This window comes from Poecilia formosa, unplaced genomic scaffold (assembly GCF_000485575.1).
Source record: "Poecilia formosa unplaced genomic scaffold, Poecilia_formosa-5.1.2 Scaffold702, whole genome shotgun sequence".
In the NCBI taxonomy this organism is placed as follows: Eukaryota; Metazoa; Chordata; class Actinopteri; order Cyprinodontiformes; family Poeciliidae; genus Poecilia; species Poecilia formosa.
The window spans coordinates 85,091-94,769 of NW_006800641.1; the positions used below are offsets into that span (position 1 = coordinate 85,091).

A 9,679-nucleotide genomic window follows, 5' to 3' on the forward strand; every position below is an offset into this window, starting at 1 on the left:
TAACAATTTTATAAAGTTTCACTGTGTTAGTCTAAAAATGCTCATCCCAGCAAATTATTTGCACTTTTTCTCTTTTGAGAATCCCACAGGCTTAGCAGTCTTGATTAAATGTTGCTGAATAAATAAATAAACTGAACTTGGAAATAGTTTTGAGATTTAAATCAATAAAATTAGGTACAATCAGTCATTTTAACTGTTTTATAATCAGCATCTGCACAAACAAGGGGTTTGTGCAGATGAATTGTTAAATATTATCAGATTTTTAACAGCATTTCAATTCGGGAAGAGGGCGGGGGTGGGCAAAAATTTCTGATCCCTGGGAGAGTGCTGGGGGGTGACAGAAAATAATTGAGAAACGGTGTATTATTGCCTCAGTGACAGAAGAGAATGTAAACATGACAAAGGTCTCTGTACGACATACTGCCTGTGATGCAGCATATCATCTTTCACACTGATATTTTTAAGGACAGAATTTCCAAGGCACCTTGTAGACACTAGCAACATAGCTGATTGCTTCTCTCTGTTTTGCATCTATAAATTTTTAGGGGTGACACCAGCTTTGGGTAGCCAAGTTCTCAGCAGATGAGCCTTACAGTATGGATTTATCCCACACCAATAAAACTCTTATAGCCTGCGTTCAGGGCCCTAGTATTCATTATTATTCATGAGGACGTTTCCCTCAGAGTCTTCTGCTATGTCTGCCCATCGCCTCTTCTGCACCGGAAACACCCAGAACAAGTCTCATGGAACAGGAGTTGATGCGGTTGCTCAGACACCCACCTGCTTTCATAGCTAAAAGCCCCAATGTGGGTGGAAGTTTCACAAGATAAAAAAAAAACATACACACACTCACTATAATACACATCTTTATGTGTGTTATGTATGTGTATGGGTGTGTGTGAATAAAATATGTCAAATATTTGGATATTTTGCATATTTTATATGTTAAATATGTAATATGTTATTTTACATATGTTCATGGTTGCTAAGTATCCTCTGGTCTAATTCCATTTCTGGGTTGGGAGAACAGGAGTCTGAAAAATAGTCTAACAATGTTGATCCACAAGCGTCCTCTGGGCTTCTGGTCTCTGCATCTAAATATAGTACTCTATAGCAGTGGTCCCCAATCTTTTTATTACCACCGGTGTGGGGGGTGGGGGGGGGGACGCAGATAAGGCTACTGCATGTTGGTGTTCCCGCTAAATCCTGAATATACCCAATTTGGGTTGTCTTGGCCTTTTTATCGCAGCCTGTGGGGTTTACCCTGACTGGGAACGAGAATACAACCTGCTGAATGTGACAGGTAGCCAATCAGAAAGCGTGGTGACGTAAGAACAGAGGGGAATCCCAAACAGCTGACATATCACGCAACTGTGAGTCCGGTGGATAGCGGAGATGATATGTGGAAATGTTTATTATTATATGTAAAGGTCATTATTATATATGTTTATGGTTATTCAGTTAAAAATGTTAACTGAAAAAACATAGTCGCCTCCAAATCATAGTGCAGCAAATAGAGCGACTGCTCCCGCTGTCTTTTATCCACCGCCTTTTCTTTTTGTTACGTCTTTTATCTCTTAAACTGAGTCCACAAACTGTCACTATTGCTTCTACATCGTCATCCGTGTTTGGTCATTCTAAATTCCCGTATGCTATGTTGGGGATTTTGGGGATTTTCTTCTGGAATCGCAATGTTTGTGACTGGAATCTGCCTTGTGGCTGGAGACACGAACCGATTGAACCTGTTGTACTTTTATCAGCTCGAGGTTTGGAGAATCGGCCGACAATTCTTAAATCTTGCCGTCTAAACCAGACTTAAGACTCACAAGCTCTACTTATCCTCTCTCGACCACTGCCCAAACGTTCTCTGACTCTGGTCGCTATGGTAACGTTTACATATCCCTTCAAAATAAGACACAGATGCACCACAAAAACAAGCATTTTACTTTCGTAAAAATTTTAACTCACGATAATGACTAGCGGGAGCTCTGAGGTTGTTTCTCTGCAATGAGACGGTCCCATCAGGGAGTGACGAAAGACAATGACACCCGAAGTGTTGCTTATATCCACAGCCTGCTTGGTCTCTACGTGGCGAAGCAGTTTGAAGCTTCATTGCCTCATTAGCAGCTGGTTGCTGCATGTTACGCAGAGCGGCTTGTAATGTTTGACTCACCTACCTGTCTGGGATAAATCCATCCTCCTGTCTCTTCTCTGGGCCTTTTTCCCTTTTGCAAAGAAACTTTCCAAAGACACCTGATCCGTTTCTTACTCATTTTGCTGCTTGTGGGCTCAGTGTTGGCGCGCAAGTAACTGAGAGAATCTGGTTAAAGGATTTTCAAAATAAAAGATCCTCCAGACTCAAATAATACATAAAATGGAAATATTTAATTATTTCTTGCGCGGCCCGGTACCAATTGGTCCACGGACCGGGGGTTGGGGACCACTGCTCTACAGTCTCTGATAAAATAAACTAAAGAGTGACTAATCTAATTCCTTTCCTGGGTTAAAAGTGAGTAATCCACAGTTTCTAAATAACAATGATATAGTATTGGTCTAAATTCTAAGTTTATTCTAAATCCTTTTCTGGGTTAAAAGTAAGTAGTCACAGTTTCTAAAAAGTAATAATATAAAAGTAACTAAGTAGTGACTAAGTATTTCTGGATTCTAAGTTCGTAGTTATTCTAATCCTATTTCTGATTCCATTTCTGGGCTGTTTAATATTGATCTAAATAGTGCATACTCCTTTCTAACCTTACTAATACACTAAAATAATCCTTTTCTGTGTTAAATAGGGAGTACTCCAGTTTCTAATAAAATAAAACAAAAAAGAGGAAAGGACACATTAAGGGCAAATGGCAACATTCAGACAAAACAAAGGGCAAAACAGCAACATGAGTGAAGGCGGTGATGTCACAGGGCCATGAAACCATGTTGCTCAGCCTCCCGGCAAAGTCCGATAAAGGTGTTATCGAGGTTAAAGCTAAAACAGAAAAAGTACACAATTGACTTGGAAAAAAAAAGCATGACATTTCTATGTGATTTTTTTACAGTAGAAATGATGTCGGCATTTAACTTGTGAAATGTTTAAGGTCCAGCAGGAAGTGGTGTTTTAAACTGTTGCAAAGTAAACATGACTAAGCAGTTTCCTAAAGCAACTCAGTTGACTTTTGAAATAATTCAATCTTCAAATATATAATTTGAGTCATTAGTGATCCAGTACTGCTGCACCCTGGGTAATTCAGTCATGAGCCACTTCTTCTCCTGCTTATGCTCCAACTATTTCTCCCATTTAAGATCATTTAGCAGCAGAGTTAGTGCATTAGAATGGAGCATACTAACTTATATTACTTATATTACTTTGCAGCTTAGAAATACCAGAGGTACTGTCAAATTTCTGTGTAAACATGTTTATATTTTACACCTGGAAAAGACAGGAACAAATGCATTTAGTGGTCAGTCTTGACTGAATGTGACTGTTCTACATACTAACACTGGAATATTTCAATTAAAGTAAATATTTGTGAGCATGATCACACAGAACAGAAAGGTGTTTTCAGTGAATAAATAATTGACAACTAAAAAATTCCTAAAGAAATTTAAATAGGGCCTGTAGAAGTGTGCCCATAACTTCAGACCCAGCATTTTAGCTACAGCTCACACAGCTGTACTAAATCTGAGAAGTACATCCGTGGAGGTCCGACATGATCCACCACCAAAGTGCAATGACTTCAGATTTTGTTATGTCAATCACCAGTGTTATACTGACCTAGCCAAACCCTTCAGTATAACAGATATACCACATGCACAATGAAATTCAATCCGGGACTGACGACTATAAGCTTGGCACATGTGGTTCTAACTCACAGTTCAAAATAAAAAACATAAAGACAGTCGGTAGTTCTTTATTTTAAAAAAATTTCAGCCTTCATTCTACGGATTTTAATTTACACTAAAAATTTCAGAGAAATACTAATTTTATCTAAGCAAAATATTAATAGTCACAGGAAATATGTATTCTTCCCACAATGCATTGTGAGACCTGTCTCTGCGCCTGTTTGTGAGACTGCTCACTGCCTCTGTCTAGGACCCGTTGATATAGTAATTAATTATCTGCACCTGGGCTGGCTCTCTTGGTCAGACAGTGTGCTGGAGACAGAGTTTCTATACTTGTGAGACACCCAGAGTCGGTTTCAAGGACCCTGACAAGAAACCATAAGCCCTAGCAAAATTTTGAAAACATTTTACGGGAGCAGGTATGTGTATCTATGTCATGACCGACTTTTAGACCAATAGGGCGATATTTGTGCCCATGAGGGCGAGTTAAAAAGAGTATTGAAGTCAGAAATCCACAGTGCTGCTGTGTGTGTGTTTCAGAGAGAAAGATTCCTATCTCTGTCAGACACTGAGCCTTGTTTTTTTTTGCACTTTTTTCTCAATTTATATCGTCATTTTAACTCTAAATCCCACTAAAAGTAATAGCTCCCTTCTCGGGATCAAGCTGAACGTTTTCATACCATTTTTGTGGGGGGCATGGAGCAGTACGAGCCGCATTAACGGTAATGGAAGAAATAAAGAGACCCCTTATTGGGTGTAGAACAATAGGTTCTTGCCATGCATTGCATAACAGGCCCCAATGACACTCCACCTTAATGGTAAAGAAACCAGTTCAGACATGTACAATAATAGGTTGTTTTATGTAATGGGTTGTAAGCAATAAAAAGAAGTGCTCTCCGTTTATTGCTAGACTGCCATAAAAATAAAAAGTGCATATAGAAAACTTCTGCACTAAACTAATTGTGTGATTTATGAGAGTGCAAAAGAGGCGGAATGCAGAGTCTGTGTTAAATGTACATCACACCAAGTCAAGTGCACCTTCGTCTATTCCTGAGAGCACGATATTGTCTTCTAGTGAACTCTTTTCCTAGTGCATCCTGATGAGTTTGGGGCTGAACTCTACTCAGAATGCTGGCTGCATTTCCAGGACTTAATAATAAAACACCTGTAGATTTTATCTAAACTGAATGAGACTTAACAATAACTTGTTTTTTGTTTGTCATGACATGACTGCATTGACGATAGGCTTAAGTTATTACAATGACTAAAACAACATTAGACTTGGATTTACCATCTTTCCGTGTTCCACCAACACAAAGCACCAGGAAGAATTACAAACCGGCTATGACATTAAAAATTCACGTTTTTCATGTTTCTGTCCTTCCATTTGGGTACCTACTGCTTCTAGAAACTGTCCAAAAGCGGAAAAAAAAAACACCTGGACATTTTTTGGGAATAAGTAAAGGTTTTGTTGATGTCTGCAAAACGACCTGTTTTAAAAACCTCTAAATTGTTACATCACCTGGCAACTGTAATTGAGCTCCACCCACTTCTTTATAAGACAACACTATGTTTGTTCTGCTGGTTTTATCACTGCATAATGGCTGCTGGAAAAGGAAAACATTTTGCTGCTGGCTGCAATACAGAGCATGTGTCCATGCCTTTTCAGTAGAACATAGCTGTGTAATTCAAACAAAATTAAAACTTTCTTAAACAATAAGACACCCTGTGTCAAATGAATATTTCAACATGAAATGTAGCTTGGATACAGAAAAGCCACAACAGCAAACCACTGAAGCTTTCCTAGCACACCGCCCACCCAAGGCAAAACTTAGACACAGATTTTTTTGATTTGGGAGGGAAAAACTATCTTCTTGTTTATAGACATTTTTTTTTAGATATGTTGAAATAGTGCTTCTAAATGGGGCAAAACAAATGATATCATAGCTCATCTTAAGTCCATTTTTCCCTGACATCTTATGCATGAGGTCATAATGTCAGATAATGGATCACTTTAGTATGAGCATGTCTTTGAAGCTTTTGGTATCTCATATGGGTGTAAACACGTCACCGGTAGCCCAAGACTTCCACGGAGTAATGGGGAAGCGGAACACTCAGTATAAAGCTACGAAACACCTGATGAAAGCAGCAGACCCCTTTTTAGCTGTTCTCACCTATAAAGCTGCAAAATGGATACAGTCCTGCAGAGCTCTTAGTGGGCTGACTTAGTGGGCTACCAGCACTTCCTTTTACATTAAATACTGCTGGACAGTGACATCCACGTTTCTTTGTGCTAATCAAATACATGACAGAAAGGACTAGGGATCTCTGTGGCAAAATCATCTGAATCAAAGTCCGATTTTAATTCAGACGGTCATAGAAAGATAATAGAAGTCAATGAGTTCTTGAAGCTTAGCTGAGGAGCAGGTGTAGACAGGACCTTATGAAGGGAGCGATACCTGACAGCTGGAAGAGGTGAGAAGAAGACTAGCGCCAATAGGCTGTGATGCCTTCGGCTTAACCCCTGTGTAGCCTGAGTTTCTGGTTTTCTGGTTTTTCCCTCGTGACGCTGTGGAAGTTACCCACTGGTTGCCTGAGTCCCTCTCCACCTCCATTGAAGAATCATTAACAGTTCCTGGTTTTACAGCTGGCAGTAGTGATAGGCAAATGAAGCCTTATCAAGCAATGAAGCTTTCCAACCCTTTGCTTTGCAAAAAGTTCATTAATCGATGCTTCATTCATCACTCACTTGTGACATCTGCTGGTGAAACTGTAACAGCCTTGTCACTCAGTTGGATAATACTTCCAAAAATTAGCAAATGCAATATTGTCACAAAGTTTTCATCAAACTCATGTTTAGTAACGGGAGAATCAATGAAACCATATTTAATTGTTAAAATTATTTGTAGCCAATCTAATCCAATCTAATCGGTTGAACGTCAGTGGTTGTGTTGGGTTTTCTTTTATGTCATAGACTGATTTGATAATAAAGACATTTGATGTTTTAGTGTCTTGGGAATGTGGTGCCTGCTGGGGCGTTCGCTTTTTCTTGGATTTCTAATTGGCTCTGATCCCTTATATTTGGCTACATGTTGAATTTTAGTTGTGCAACAGCATTAAATCTTGCTGTGCAAGACTGATATATATTTGCTAACCAGACTACAAATAATAGTGGAAATTTGCAGAAGGTGAGAAATTGGGAGTTGAAGGGGTTAATTTTTGTCATTTAAGAAGAATTTTATTGTGAGCGATCATCTCAAAGTATTTCAGATGTCAGAGATTTTCCTCTTGCTGGCTCCAATTCAGACAATCAAGTTTATTTGTGTAGCACATTTCAGCAACAATACAGTTCAAAGGGATTTACATAATAAAATCACAAAAAAATAAAGTCACAAAAAAAACACCATAATCGGCAATTGAGAAAACCAGTAACAAACAGGGGTGAAAGTAGTTTTAAATTCTTTGGGGCACTATGACAANAAGTTGGGATATTTTTCCTCCAACAGGTTCCAGAGGAATCACCTCAAACCAGATGTTGGACTGGATTTTATTTCAATGTCATTTGTGAATGTTAGAGCCTCATTTTCAACAGTGGAGCTATAAAGGCTGACAAAGGTTATTTTGGAGAAAATCTCATCAGCATTAATAGTTCCACTAAATAAGAGGCGAAAAAAAAGGTTGAGAGGAAAAGCCTGTCAGACTCTCAGCTCAAAGCGAGATGTCCAAACTATGCTTTTTAATATTAGACAATTAATTTAATTTCACATAATTGTCGCAGAAGCCATTTGTCTGTTAAATATTAATGAAACATATTTACCGTGTTTGATGTTTGTTGTGAATGACGTATAATCACAGACGAACAAGATAATTAGTCCAAATTTAGAGATTACTTTAAAAATATAACATTCAGTCCATTACGATATTAGGTTTTCAGGCTCTATATTTATTTTGTGATTATTAATAAGTGCTCCGCAAAGACAGCTGTGGTTGATTTAAACTCCTGCTGTGCTAGTTATTTTGGTATGGAACCGAAACGCACAGAATTGCGCAGCATCGTGTTGAAACAATAATTACTGAGATTATTATTTTTGTTGGGTCATTAATTTGAACTTGTTTTATTGATTTATTCATTTGTTTGTTTGTTTGTTCTTTAATAAAGTTTCAAACTTTTTGATAAGCAAGCCAGAGAAGTATGGAGGACCAAAACCGACATAATAAAAAATAAAATAATAAATATATAAATAAAAGAATAAATATATAAAGAAATAAATAAAAGCATAAAGATATATTTTGATAAGAAATGAAAGCATAGATATATATATTTAGTTTTTCCTTTTCCTTACACATGAGTTTCTGTCAAGTAATGTATATGTTTTCTTTTTCATTTCCCCTACACATGTGTTTTGTTAAGAAAAATAGATACATTTTGCTTTGTCTTTTTTTTGCTTCTCCCTTTTCTGCTTGCTGGATTTCCGCTCGTTGTATTTCTGCTGTATCAATATGTTAATGAGGAGAGCTGTCCAGCTCCTCTGCTATTGGCTAATAGAGCTTTGGAACCAACATCACTGCGTGAGACGTTGTGTTACCAACTGTAACACATTAATAATTTACTTTTTTATTTGAAGAAACTTAAATGATTTGACTAAGACTGACTTAAATCTGTCATCTTAAACATACTTAATAAATTTGTTTAAAAAAAATAACAAATTGAGTTGGATGATTATAATATATTGAATTGGTTAAACTTAATAAATTAAGTTGGATAAACTGAATGGAATTGCTTGCTACCAATTGAAGCAATTCAATTAAGTTGGTTCAACTAATTTCTTTTTAGAGTGTGAGTGTATTCTGTATGTGACATGACATGTATAGCATTTTTCATAAAAATGTTTTCATAAAAACTGAAGGTTAAACAGTTATTTGCCTGTGCTATAAAATTGCACTATCTGCCTTAAAAACACATAATATTGTACCTTTAATAAACTGTGAGAATCTGGTCACAGGAAGCTAAAGAAGCTGTCCTGGGTTGTTTGGAGCCTATAGATTGGGATGCACCTTCCACAGCAGAACAGTAAAATCCTCCCCAAATAGAAAACCTTCTATCAAGAAAGACCTAAATGAACTGTGAAACAAGAAGAAATGTGTTCAGGGATCAAGCAGAAGAAGGATAAGCTTGATAGAAGTCTGAACAGAGCCAATGAAATTAATACATTTTGCAATAGATTCAGTTCAGGAACTATTCAACCACCTCCTCTCCCATCTCTAGCCAAACAAATCTATAGGAAATCGTTTCACCCATAGATTTCCTGTCATACCTCAAGTGTTTCATTTTCCACCTCAACCATATATCCTGCTATTTCTATAGCTTTTTCTTGAACCAAATCAGAAGATATGGTGCTGTATTTGTTTCCCCTAATGTCTGTCTGTTTCTAGAAGACAAGTGAAGACTGAATCAGAAAGACGATGCAGGGTCAGATGATTTCAACCTCAGGCCTACGAGAAGTTGGCCTGTGTCACTTCTTCAACCTTAGTATGACCCAGGAGAACATTCCAGTTTAGTGGAAAACATTGTGACGTGTTCTGGTAACAAAGAAAGGTCAAAGATCAGTTCTTAATGTACTTACATCCCATTCTGGAGAGATGACTGTTGGTCCACCTGTGTGAGGACAGTGGACCAATGGGCTCCACTGTCCTCACACAGGTTATTGCTTATAAGGAAGGTTAGTTCCACCTCTTTTAAATCTTTTATGTGGCAACATTTTTGATACTCTGTAAAAACAAGAAACGGTGATCGATTGACAAACAAAGTCAGTAAGATTACTGCAACTGGTTTAATGTTAGGTAC

At 37.6% G+C, this 9,679-nt stretch overlaps 2 long non-coding RNA genes across 2 annotated transcripts in view; one reads left to right on the top strand and one right to left on the bottom strand.

Moving 5' to 3' along the window:
• The window catches only part of LOC107834639 (uncharacterized), a 4,884-nt gene extending 984 nt beyond the window's left edge, over nucleotides 1–3,900 (bottom strand). The window contains exons 1-2 of the long non-coding RNA XR_001660448.1: nucleotides 3,890–3,900; nucleotides 88–90 (exon numbers count right to left, since the gene is read on the bottom strand). This is a non-coding gene — a long non-coding RNA (uncharacterized LOC107834639). The remainder of the gene's footprint in view (nucleotides 1–87; nucleotides 91–3,889) is intronic.
• A 577-nt stretch (nucleotides 3,901–4,477) lies between these two features.
• Nucleotides 4,478–9,679, top strand: part of LOC107834635 (uncharacterized) — a 25,200-nt gene continuing 19,998 nt past the window's right edge. The window contains exon 1 of the long non-coding RNA XR_001660444.1: nucleotides 4,478–4,556. This is a non-coding gene — a long non-coding RNA (uncharacterized LOC107834635). The remainder of the gene's footprint in view (nucleotides 4,557–9,679) is intronic.